The 10,412-nt window shown below is 47.2% G+C and overlaps 2 pseudogenes; both read left to right on the top strand.

The window, feature by feature from the left end:
• The first annotated feature begins 574 nt into the window (after window positions 1-574).
• LOC102238835 lies at window positions 575-5,000 on the top strand (annotated as a pseudogene).
• A 438-nt stretch (window positions 5,001-5,438) lies between these two features.
• Window positions 5,439-10,041, top strand: LOC102239150 (annotated as a pseudogene).
• The last annotated feature ends 371 nt before the right edge of the window (window positions 10,042-10,412 follow it).

Consider the following 10,412-nt stretch of genomic DNA (forward strand, 5'->3'; position numbering starts at 1 on the left):
TCCTTTATCCTGAGGGCTTAAATGTTATCACCATAGTGGATGAAGACACCTTCCCTGGTGTATTCCCTGAAATATGATCCATCTTGCCTAGCCTTTGTTCCAGAATATTGTGGCATCTTTCTCTACAACAGGGCTTATTTTCTCTTGGAAATCCTGATTCTTACAAATCCAAGCTCTGATTTGTTCACTCAGAACTATTCCGGGCCCTGAGCTCAGCATGTACCTACACATCGCTGGTACTGTTCTGCCTTTCCCAGAGAGTGAGGCCTTGTAGTCCAGCGGTTCTCAACCTGTGGGTCGCGACGACTTTGGGGGTCGAACGACCCTTTCACAGGGGTCGCCTAAGACCATCGGAAAACACATATATAATTACATATTGTTTTTGTGATTAATCACTATGCTTTAATTATGTTCAATTTGTAACAATGAAATTGGGGGTCACCACAACATGAGGAACTGTATTAAAGGGTCGCAGCATTGGGAAGGTTGAGAACCACTGTGTAGTCAGTATCCCTGAAGCCATTGCATTGAGAATATTGATTATCCCAGTAACTGAGATTCATTTGCTTAAAAAATGGCGATAGTAAGTCCCTATATTATTGTGAGGATAAGATGAGAATGCAGGCGGCGTCTGGTGGAGGGAAGCACTTAATACAGTGATGGCGAACCTTTTGAGCTCGGCGTGTCAGCATTTTGAAAAACCCTAACTTAACTCTGGTGCCGTGTCACATACAGAAATTTTTTGATATTTGCAAGCATAGTAAACCAAAGACTTATATTTTTGATATTTATTTTATATATTTAAATGCCATTTAACAAAGAAAAATCAAGCAAAAAATGAGTTCGCGTGTCACCTCTGACACGCGTGTCACAGGTTCGCCATCACTGACTTAATACATGCTGATAGGATTTCTCTGTTTTCCCCAGCTGGTCCCGAAGATAATGTTCAAAGCTTCACCTTTCCTTCATTTGTCTTACACTGTCTGGTGGGATATGGTTAATAAAAAACAGATACTAAGATGTTTTTAAATGTCAAGTTAAGACAAGTTAGGACTTGCTCTCCCACAGTATGAGAGCAAACTGTAGTCCAGGATCAAAAGCAATTGTTTTTCTACTTTTCAAAGCTGCCAGAATTCCCTCAGGGGTGTGCAGCTGGTAACTGTGGGGACAGGCTTAGAATTGGAATGATATCATCATCACAGCTCACGCTAGACCCCAGTCTGATGAAGATATGATTTAATCCACCTTGTCTGAAAAGAAAGGAAGAGCCGAAAAGCCATGCCGATGGGCCGTGCAATCCACTTAAATATCAAAAACTCACTACCTGTGGAGCGTCTTCAAAGGCCAGTGAAGTTGCAGGGGATGGGGCTCATGCCAGAAATCACAGTGGGTAGCACTTGGTTGTTTCCATGGGGCTGCCACAGACATAATTTCACATCACCCTTTGATGGAGGCCCGGTGCTTGTCCACACCGAGCACCTGGGGCCTGCACCCTCCGCATCCTTTAAACGTCCATTTGGAGAGCATGACGTTACCTTTGGGAGGAGGGCGGAGCACTGTGTGCTCAGGAAGTAGCCCATCAGTGGCCATTGGGATTCTGTTGTGCCACCCTCTGCAAAACCCCCAACCAATGTGGAAGCCACAATGCTTTCAGGGAAACACCCACACAGGGCCCCGGGGCATCCGCTCCACCAAGGCCTAGCCAATGGGGAGGCTGCTGTGCTGTGTCCACGGCCTTGGGGATTTGTCTCTCCTCTGCCTGCCCTGGAGGAACAGTTGCTCCTAAGATGGGTGGACAGCAGGAGACCCACGTTTTGAGCCACAGATGTCTGAAAGGGAGCTCTGGTCTGCAGATCTGATAGGTGGGAATGGCCCTGAGGGTGGTTCCTCTCAGGGCGAGGGGCCAGGTGCTCAACAGCCTCATCACGGGTGTTCAGGCTGGTGCCCTCAGCAGAGGCAGAGGCAGGCAGCCAGCCAAAGCAACCCAAATTATCACGACTACCATTTACAGAGTACCTGTCTCCAGGCACTAAGTACTCTGCCTATATTAACTCGTTTAATCCTCACAACACCTTGCATTGGTTTTATTATTCCCATTTCACAGATAAGGACACTGAGGCTTAGTGAAGAAATTTCCCAAAGGCACCCAGCAGACAGTGTGGACCAAGGGCTTCTATAAAGAGTCTGCTTACAGAAAGTCAGAGGGTGCTGCCAGGGCATTGCCTAGGGACCCTTATTTCACACCTGGGGTTTTCAGACCTGCAAGCACTATCACCTAAGATTCTACAAAATGCACTGTGTTCCATGTCCATCGGGGCAACGCGCAGCCTGGCATGGCTCACTTGCACAGTCTGGGTCTCCTGGTCCAGGCCTTCTGCACACCTTCTGGAGGCCTCTCTGTGGTTACGGGACTGAGTCTGGAAAGTGCCCTGTGCTATTTGTCAGCTCTTTGCCTCTTTCAGCAGCACAAGGAACTCGGTTGGGGGATGTGCAGGAAGAAATATGATTCTTCACAAGGCCTATCAGCTCTGGGTATCAGCGGAAACAACGCCCTGGGGCTTAGCAGCTCTTGGGAACCAAGGCCTCTCTCGTCTATAGTTCTGCTTCAGGCTTCCCGAGTTTTCCTCGCAGAGGAGGAGAAACACAGTGGATGCCTTCCTCCCAGTCCTGGTGGTTTTTAACCCTCTTGGAAGACAGAGAGAACACATCCTGGAGGGGCTAGGGTTGGCGGGGGGAGTGTGGAACAGGAGATCCAACGCCGGGACTGATGCTGGGTCCTGGCTGGGTCAGGCGGGTCAGTGCACAGGAGGAGACTGCACCCCAGCACGCAGGGACAGTGAGTGAGGGCACCTGAGGAGAGGAGGGGCCGGGGTGCAGGAGGGTGAAACTGAAGATGAGAGAGTGAGGCAGGTGGGTGGGCAGGAGCCAGGTGGAGCAGGAGCTGTGGGAATCAGCGAGCTCCAGGTGGAAAAGAAGCGATAGGGGGCAGGAGTTTGGCTAGAGGCGACAGGGGCAAGTGGAGTTAGCTTGGTGGGCCCATGGATTCATCAGAGTTAAGAGAGAGAGAGACAGGCCAATCCACTTGTTCACTCCTCTGAGGCATAGTGTACAAGTTAAACTAAAAACCGTACAGGATTCAAAACAAACTTTTGCACACGCTGGCCTCCACTTTCCTTTCCAGCCTCACCTCTACCAGTTCCCTCTTTAGTGGCCCCTCTCTCCCAGCCAAAAACGAGTGTTCCTGCACATGCTCGCTCTCCTCCCTCTGGCTGATGAGGTGCCATCGCCTGCCTGTGGAAATCCTGCTCCTCTGACCTGAAGAGCTCCCACCAGGAAGGATATTGGAAACATAGTTATCAAAAATGTAAATTAAAATAATAACACGGCATCCCAGATACCTATGAAATCAGCAGATCGGAAAAACCAAAACAACAACAAAAAAACCCCCAATGCCAACACAATTGTGTCAAACAGGTACATCTACTGCCGGGGACACTGTAAATGGGTCCAATATTTTGGGGGAACCATGGAGCAATATATTTCAGGGTAGAGAAATGTTCTTGCCCTTTGACCCCCATCAATCTTGTTTTGCAGAGCTAACAAAAGGATATTAAAGAAGAAATAAGCTACATGCATAAAGATACCCCTTATACTGTAATTTTTAACTATGAAAAAACTGGAAATAACCCATTTACCACACAACAGGGTACTGAAAAGGAAATTACATTCACGAACAGATGGAAATTATGATGAAAACTAGCAAAAGGAAATGCTTATAATGCTTAGGAGAGCACAAAATTGTATTATGATTGTACTATAAAAATCACATAAATGTATGAATAAGGATGTGTAAGAGAACACAGAGAAAGGAAAATCAGTACTTATTAGGGTATTATTTTTATAGAACGTTGTTGATGTAATAAAAGTCCCCTATAGTAAATGCTACCCTTCCTTCAAAATCCCTGATTCACCTTATTCCTACTTGGCTTGTGGTCCTTATTGCATTATGCTTTGAATGTAATTATTGTAGTGTACTCGTTTAAGTCCCCTTTGGACCATAAAACTCTTCAAGAGCAAGGACTCTGTTTTACTTTTCTTTGTCTCATCTGAGAACTGGAATTTAACTGGCACATAGCAAATGGTCAATAAATATTTATTCTACTGCTAAGGATTATATTATGCTTAAAAATAAAACTCAACAAATTACTCTCCCTACTCTCTTGTCTCTTCAAAAAGTACTCAGATAAATAGATAACTATGCTATTTTCAAAGGCTTTCTGGAAAGGGAAATTCACATTTTAAAAGCACTTTGGAGCCGCCTGCTGAAGCCAGCACTTCTTTGTGTGAGGGGGGTAGGGGAAGGGGTGGGGCTCTGGCCAGCACCATGTATGGTCCCTGGACGACTGGCGCTGTGCTCAGTCCATGCCCGAGTTCTCAGCCAAGGGCATCGACCAGCACATGGTTAACCTGGACAAGTACCAGGGCTTCGTGTGCATCGTCACCAAGGTACCTTGTGGCTTCCCAATGAGGCAAAACAGACGTAAAGTACACTCAGGTGGTCGACCTGCGCGCTGATATGCTGAGTGCTTATGGATCTAGGCTTTCCCTTGCAACCAGTTTGGGAGGTGGGAGGCAGGGATTCATGCCGAGATCAAAGGGTTCGCTGCTGGCTATAATGTCCAATTCGATAGCAAGATCTGTGTGGACGGGGATGACGCCCACCTGCGTGGAAGTGGATGAAAGTCCAGCCCCAGGGGAGGGGCACTGGGGAAACGCCATCAAAGGGCACTTCAACAAGTTCCTTATTGACAAGAGAAGTTGCGGAGAGGTGGTACGGTTCCATGGAACAGCCCCTGATCATAGAGAAGGACCTGCCCTGCTTCCTCCAGCTCCACAAGCGTGCACCCCAATCGGAGCCCATCATCTGTGCCCCTTGGAGCCTTCCACCGGCACCCATGACAGTCTATCTAAAAATCAGCCTGCTGGTGGGGCAGACTTGAGAACTCGGTGTGCACCCCTCTGCCTGGCCTGGCTCGCAGCTCGCAACCCCACCCCTGGCTGCCTTGTGGGAATACAAATTGAGGGATGGGTGGGGGGAGTTAGCAATCTGGAGATAAACATAGATGGGGCAATGCAGGCTTTGGAAATCTACTGAGGCTCTGGGGAAGTACAGTGGGGCCTTGACTTATGAGTTTAATTCGTTCCGAGACCGAGCTCGTTAAGGAGCTCATTAACTCAAATTACTCTATCAACTCAATGCAAAAAATCGGCCGAGAGACAGCTGGTATCTCAAAAAACTCGTTAGTCGGGACACTCGTAAGTCAAGGCCCCACTGTATTCACCTTTGCCTCTTAAGACAAGACGTTTAAAGATTGGGGCCTTGCTGAGGTTTGCCCCTTGGGGCCACTGGATCCCTGCCAGAAGGAAAACTCCTTGCCATGCCTACTGGGAGCCCTAAAGCTGCTGGGCCTAATCAGAGCCAGTCTGGTATGAGCCTAAGCACCAGGGCTGGTGAGGGGACAGGAAATGGGATCGCATGGCAGAAGTTCATCCCTCTCAAAGAGAATAACGGGACTTGGTCGAGAAACTATTTCTTTCTTTTTTTTTTTTATTGCTAAAAGTATTACAAAGGATATTGCATATGTGTCCTTTTTTTCCCCCCTGCCCTTGACAATCCCCTGGCCTCCCCTACCCCCCAGTGTCTTATGTCCATTGGTTATGCCCATATGCATGCATACAAGTCCTTCGGTTGATCTCTTAACCCCCTCCCTCCTGTCCCCCAAACCTCCCCGAGAAACTATTTCTAAGTACCAGTTTTTTTCTGACTGCCAGTCATGCTATGCACATCACCTGAAGCTTCTGTTTTACAGGTAAAAACTTCAAGTTCAGAGCTATTATATGACTTATCCAAGGTCAAATAGCTAGTGAGGGCCAGGTCAGGAGCCCAAAGCAGCCATAGCAGGACCCTACTCAGCATGCCTTGCAACTCATTCTACACACCCACACTTTGACTGTTTGTTCTGGATGATGAAATTGTCCTTTTCCTTCTTTCTTTTTTCTTTTTCTAATTTTCAGAAGGTCAGTTAGATTTTTTCCAGGATCATGATGAGGGAGCAGGTAAATTCTTACATATACATATGTCTCCTTTCTTGCAGCTGCAACTCAGACTTTTTACACCTAGCTTATACATTTTTTTTTCTTATTTTCAGTCTGATTTTACTCCATGCTCTTTGAATCACTGTGGTCATCAGTCATTTTCTCCTTAAGAAAATCACACACGCCCTTTTATCAGTGCCTTTTCCTGATAGTTGAGTATATAAATCATTTCTAGGACATGTTTTCTTTAACTGAATACATATTGAGGATAAGGTTTGTACCATAATATATACATTTTAAAGAAAAAGTAGTTGCTTAGATCTTAAAGGCAATTGCTTTCTTTGGATGTCCTCCATACACAGGGTACAGATTAGAAATGGGCTTTTAAGAGGATAAATAGCAGACAGCCTAAGAATTTGCAATAGCAATATTAGACAAATAAAACTTGCATACATCAAAAATATATGCGGCCTCGCCCAGTACCTAATCAGTGTGTGAGAAGTATGCATATTAAAGCACTTTGTTATGAAATACTAGTGGCCCGGTGCACGAAATTTGTGCACAGGAGGAGGGTGTCCCTCAGCCCAGCCTGCACCCTCTCCAATCTCGGACCCTTTGGGGGATGTCAACTGCTGGTTTAGGCCTGATCCCAGGATGTTCGACTGCCGGGATCAGGCCCAAACTGGCAGTTGGACATCCCTTTCACAATCCTGGACCGCTGTCTCCTAACCACTCACCTGTGTGCCTGCCTGAATATGTCCAGTCTACACAAAGGATAGAAAATAATATCAAATAGCCGTACACCACCATCTAACTAAAGAAAGAGTATTGTAAATGCAATGAAAGCCCCGCCCAACCACATTCTCCTCCCTCCTTCCCTCCCCAGAGGGAATCACTGTCCCTAATTGGGGTTGATCGCTCCTGTGAATGTCCATATTTAACATATAACTTTGCAGCTTTACAATTTTCTGTAAAGGGAACCATCTGCAGGCACCTACAATCTGCTTTCTTTGCTCAACGTTAGGTTTTTGAGGTTTATTGATGTTGGTGTAGGTGGTAAAACACTGGACTCTGCTCTTGGAACGGTGAGATACTCACCTCACGAGAGTCGAGTACAGGAACCGGGACCACTCAAGGGGACAGTGGAACATTATGTCCCATTTCACACTCAGAGCATGCAGAAAGTCACCTGCCCTGCTTCCCTCTTGTCCTCTCCCTCCTCCATCCTCCCAGTGCAGGTACGTTACATGTGTGTACACAGGTGACCCCACTGTAACATGATGCCTTAGACTGCAAAGCAGAAGTCAGAGTCTATGTTGTGTATCTCAGTGTTATCCAATAGAAATGTAATGAGAGCCACACATCACTTGAAATGTTCTAGCAGCCATATCTTAAAAAGTAAAAAGAAATGGGTAATTTTAACAACATATTTTAACCTAATATATCTAAAATAATATCATTTCAATATATAATCAGTATAAAACTATTCCTGAATAGTTTCACCCACATTTTTTTCATACCAAGTATTCAAAATCCGATATGTACTTTACAGTTATAGCATGCCTTAGTTTGCACTGGCCACGGTTCAGGAGCTCAGTAGCCACATGTGGCTAGTAGCTACTGTATGAGGCAGCACAGACGTACCTTTATAATCTGGCCTGCAGACACACTGAGCAATCCTTGGTGTGTCAGCAATCACATCAATGAGCGAACACTGTGACGGTGTCCGTACCCGCCCGTGAGCCTGGAGGAAGAGTCTTTGCACAGGGTCCCTGGGCTGCCAGGATGGTGCAGGGAGCCTGCGGGAGGCTCAGCACTGCAATCCCCGTCCATGATCTTAGGAAAGTCCTTGGCCTCCTAATCTTTGGGGCCTCAGTTTCCCTCTCTATACAATGCGAGGGCACATTGGAGTTGTTTTAAGGGCCCTTGTAGCATTGATGATCCTGAGCTTTCTGCCTCCCATGGCCAGGCTCCCTTGAAGGGAGGACAGTGCTGGTCCTTGGCTGAAGGAATGGCGGCTGTTTGTCTTCCCAACATAGAGCACCTCGAGCCTCTCATTAGACACAGACTCCCGCGTGTTCCACAGAGCCTAAGCGTCCCCCTTTGTTCCTCTAGGAGAACCACGATTCCTCCCCGGGCCAGTCTGGCACCACAGAAGTCCACAGTTGGGAAGAACCACAGACCAACTCCCCTAGGTGGCATGGTCCAGGCGGCGCTTTATTTAGATGAATGTTCACAGGGATGCTACAGTTCTGTCTGGGCATATGATTATACGGTTTGCATGCCTTGTCTTACGGGAAGTCAAGAGCACTGACTGCAAATCCCAGCTCACACCAAATTTACTGTGCCCTGCCTCGGTTTCCCCTTTTCTCAGATTGGCAGTCCAGCTGTTACGTAAGGTATGAGGGTTCTATCCCAAATCCCCTTTTAAAGAAGCATGAGCCTTTACTCTAAATGCAACGTAAGTCCAAGTTTCGAAGTACCTCTGGGCTGAAAGCAGCTCTGAAGTCAGGATGGATCTCAGGCTCAATCCTCCTTTCTTCTTGAAGACCCAGTGGTCTCAGGAGGACATGCCGCCAGGACCAGCCTGGGAGAGCTGAGGACAAGGACGAGAAATGGTACCTTTTATTTCACTCATCAAGACATTACTGAGAGAGAGGTGGGTGAGTGTATCCCCGGGCAGAAAGGATAGCTCTCGGCTAACATTTTCCATCCCTTTGGAGGGGGCACCAAGGGAACAGTCTCTCAGTCACTGCTCCTTGATCATGGGGGGAGGGAAAGGAAGGCTCTTTCTAATGGGAACCTCTATCAACAGTGAGGAGGGGCCACGTGTCAGGGCATCTGAATCTTGGAAGGTCGTCATTGGACGTAAATCTAAAGTAAATGCAGCCCAGCTGGCGGGGCTCAGTGGTTGAGCGTCAACCTATGAACCGGGAGGTCACGGTTTGATTTCTGGTCAGGGCACATGCCCGGGGTTGCAGGCTCTATCCCCAGTGTGGGGTGTGCAGGAGGCAGCCGATCAATGATTCTCTCTCATCATTGATGTTTTTTTCTCTCTCTCCCTTCTTCTCTGAAATAAATAAAGGTATATTTTTTTAAAAAAATGAAGTTAATGCAGTGCTACCTCTGCCTGCATCATCTCTTTAAAGAGACATCATCATCCAAACACCTTGCAGGCTCATTCAGAACTTACCTTTTCTCTGAGAGTTCATCTTCCTGGACTGTCTTTGGTTCCATCCTCTCAGGGCTGTGACATTTATTTTAATTTCAAAAGTCATTTAGAATTCAGACCTGAGCTCTGCTGCCTTTGTCTGCACTGCAACCACACTGCCCTACATGAATAGGCTACTTCCCTGTTATAGGGCACAGCGAGGCCACGCGTGTGCTGCTGGCTGACCAGGACAGAACTGGAAGGAGGTGGTGGTGACCAAGGAGACCTGGCTGCAGGGCTCACTCAAGGCCTCCTGTCTATGCAGGCAACTCCCCAAATTTCAGGATGGAGGCCTCACTCAGTCCAATGCCATCCTATGACTTCTGGGCCCCCTTGGGCTGTATGGGAAGGCCAAGTGGGAGGCAGCCCTGGTGCACGTTCTGAATAATGCATGAAGGACATCCATTGCAAATACATCACCCTCATCTACACCAACTACCAGGCGGGCAAGGAGAACTATGTGCAGGAACTGCCGGGGCCCCTGAAGCATTCTGAGACCCTGCTGTCCCAGAACCAGAGTGCCAGGCCTTCATCGTGGGCGACCAGATGTCCTTCGTGGACTATGGCCTGTTCAACCTGCTGCCAAATCTCCAGGTCCTGGCCCTGGCTGCCCTGGCTCCCACCCCCTGCTCTTGGCCTACGTGGCATGCCTCAGAGCCCAGCCCAAGCTCAAGGCCTTCCTGGCCCTCCTCGAGCACATGAACCTCCCCATCAATGGCAACAGGACACAGTGAGGGCTTGTGGCACCCTCAGCAGGAGGCTGGGTCTGCCTTCCTCTCTTTCCCCAGGGACAATAACATTTCCAACAGAGGAAAAAAGTAATTTAGAATTCAATTACATTTAAAAAGTTACACACATACTAATCTGGTAAAAAAAATTACAAAAGTGCATTCAACAAAAAGTGAATGTCCATTCCATCAGAGTCAAACACCAATCTGCAACCGGTTTCCTGTGTGTTATTTCAAAGCCATTCTATACATAAAAAGATATATTTTCAGGCATTAATAAAAAGGTGTACTGTTTAATTTTAAAGCTATTTTAACTCAAGGTAGAAAGGTAGAAACCTGTGGATTAAAAAAAGCAAGAAAAAAAAAAGAGAACGAGA

Source organism: Myotis brandtii, unplaced genomic scaffold (assembly GCF_000412655.1).
Source record: "Myotis brandtii unplaced genomic scaffold, ASM41265v1 scaffold144, whole genome shotgun sequence".
Lineage (NCBI taxonomy): Eukaryota > Metazoa > Chordata > Mammalia > Chiroptera > Vespertilionidae > Myotis > Myotis brandtii.